The 1,837-nt window shown below is 25.5% G+C and overlaps 1 non-coding gene across 1 annotated transcript; it reads right to left on the bottom strand.

Moving 5' to 3' along the window:
- Nucleotides 1-72, bottom strand: TRNAQ-UUG (transfer RNA glutamine (anticodon UUG)). Its single transcript has one exon. It is a non-coding gene; the product is annotated as a tRNA-Gln (tRNA).
- Between the last annotated feature and the right edge of the window lie 1,765 nt (nt 73-1,837).

Genomic DNA, 1,837 nt, shown 5'->3' with positions numbered 1-1,837 from the left:
AGGTCCCACCGGGAGTCGAACCCAGGTCGCTGGATTCAAAGTCCAGAGTGCTAACCACTACACCATGGAACCTTCTTTGATTGGGGATTTTGTTTTTTAATATAATTTATATACAAATGTTATAAGTAAAAATATTTGGGATTAATATTGTAATGGTTTTCATGTTATACAGCTGCAATTTGGGAAAAGAATATATATATATATTCCAGTAATTCATAAAAACGGGAGTGCTAATTTTTTCAAATTAAACTAAGTGGGGAGATGGCCATCATTTTCTTCATATAGCATGTGGAAAAATTGCATTCACATTATGATAAATACTAAGCCACTCATTGTAAAAGATGTTTATATATATATATATATATATATATATATATTTAGTGTGATACGATTGAACTCAATGGCACTTTCAATTGAATTCAAACATTTACTTCAATGAAATGCATTCAATATAAAATTTTAATTAAAAATTTTTTTAATCACAGTTATAATAATTTTTTTTAATCACAATTAAAAATAGCTATTTTAACTTTGAGACCTAAACGGTAAAAAGAGGTTAGAAAATTCTCACCTTTTCCTATGCCAACAAAAACTAGTTCAAACTTCAAAGTATATAGTGCTTACTTATTACATTAAGCTCTACTTGGACAGGTGATTAATCTTTTACAGAGTTAGTGTAGCTCCCATTGTACTTATTGTTTATCAAAATAGAGCTTTTTTTTTTTAATTTTTTAATTTACCCTTAAATCCCTTATCTTGTTTTATATCTTGTTAAAAAAAATATTACATACTTAAATTTTATCGAATCTATAAACTTTTAAGTATCAACTGATCTAACGAATAATCGATAATCGGTATCAAAACTAAGTTTAAGAAGGTACAAATTCAGTAATGGCCCATCTAAATTTGCAAGCTCGACTTTATATTGGATGTTGTCGTCTGAATATAAACCCAATCCTTTAGTCCAAACTGGGTCGCATGAACGCATTACTCCTATTACGTACACAAAACAATTTAAATATTTTGGCAAAGAAAAAAAAAACAATTTAAATATAATTGAAGAATATACAAAAAATTTATGACTATTAATTATATGCATTAGTTTATTTTCTATTATTTGAGTAAATCATGCCTTATAAGATTAAAAACATCTGATTAGGATTGTTGATTTCACCCAAATTTTAAAATAGATTTGATAAGAAATCTGATTTTAATCTTGATAGAAATAGAGGTGGGTAAAAATCGATTTGAACCGATTAAATTGATCGAAACTGAGTGAATTCGGTTGAATCGGTTCAATTTATTCGGTTTTAGTTATAATCGATTTTTTAAATCGATTAAATTAATTAATTCGGTTATTTTTTTATTTTTAAAATTGATAATCACACTGACTGAATTAATCGACTTTCTAATAATTAAAAATAAAAAAATTGAGATAAATATATTTATTTATTTATTTTGTAAAATATTGTTGAAATTATTAAATTTTTTAGTAATTTAGTTTGAATAATATTAGAGTTTAAATTTTATTGAATTACATTTGTGGTTAAATAATTATTCATAATAAAAAGCAAATAATAAAAAATCGATTATTTAACCGAACCGAATCGATTTTGATCGATTTGGTTATGATCCGTTATTTAATAATGTTCGATCGATTCGATTATTTGTTACATTAAAATCGATTAAGTCGATTATTGATTTTTTCAAACTTAACCGATCAAAACGATCATTTACTCACTCTTACGTAGAAACGAGTTTGAAATTTTTTTTGGAGATGGAGAACGGATCCTTGTCTCGCCTCGTATCTATATATAAAATAAAATTTATATAATAT

Source organism: Durio zibethinus, chromosome 17, assembly GCF_047325235.1.
Source record: "Durio zibethinus cultivar Kanyao isolate XHJ-2024 chromosome 17, ASM4732523v1, whole genome shotgun sequence".
Lineage (NCBI taxonomy): Eukaryota > Viridiplantae > Streptophyta > Magnoliopsida > Malvales > Malvaceae > Durio > Durio zibethinus.
Note: the sequence above shows the minus strand (reverse complement) of the source record. Positions and strands in the feature narration are given on the sequence as shown.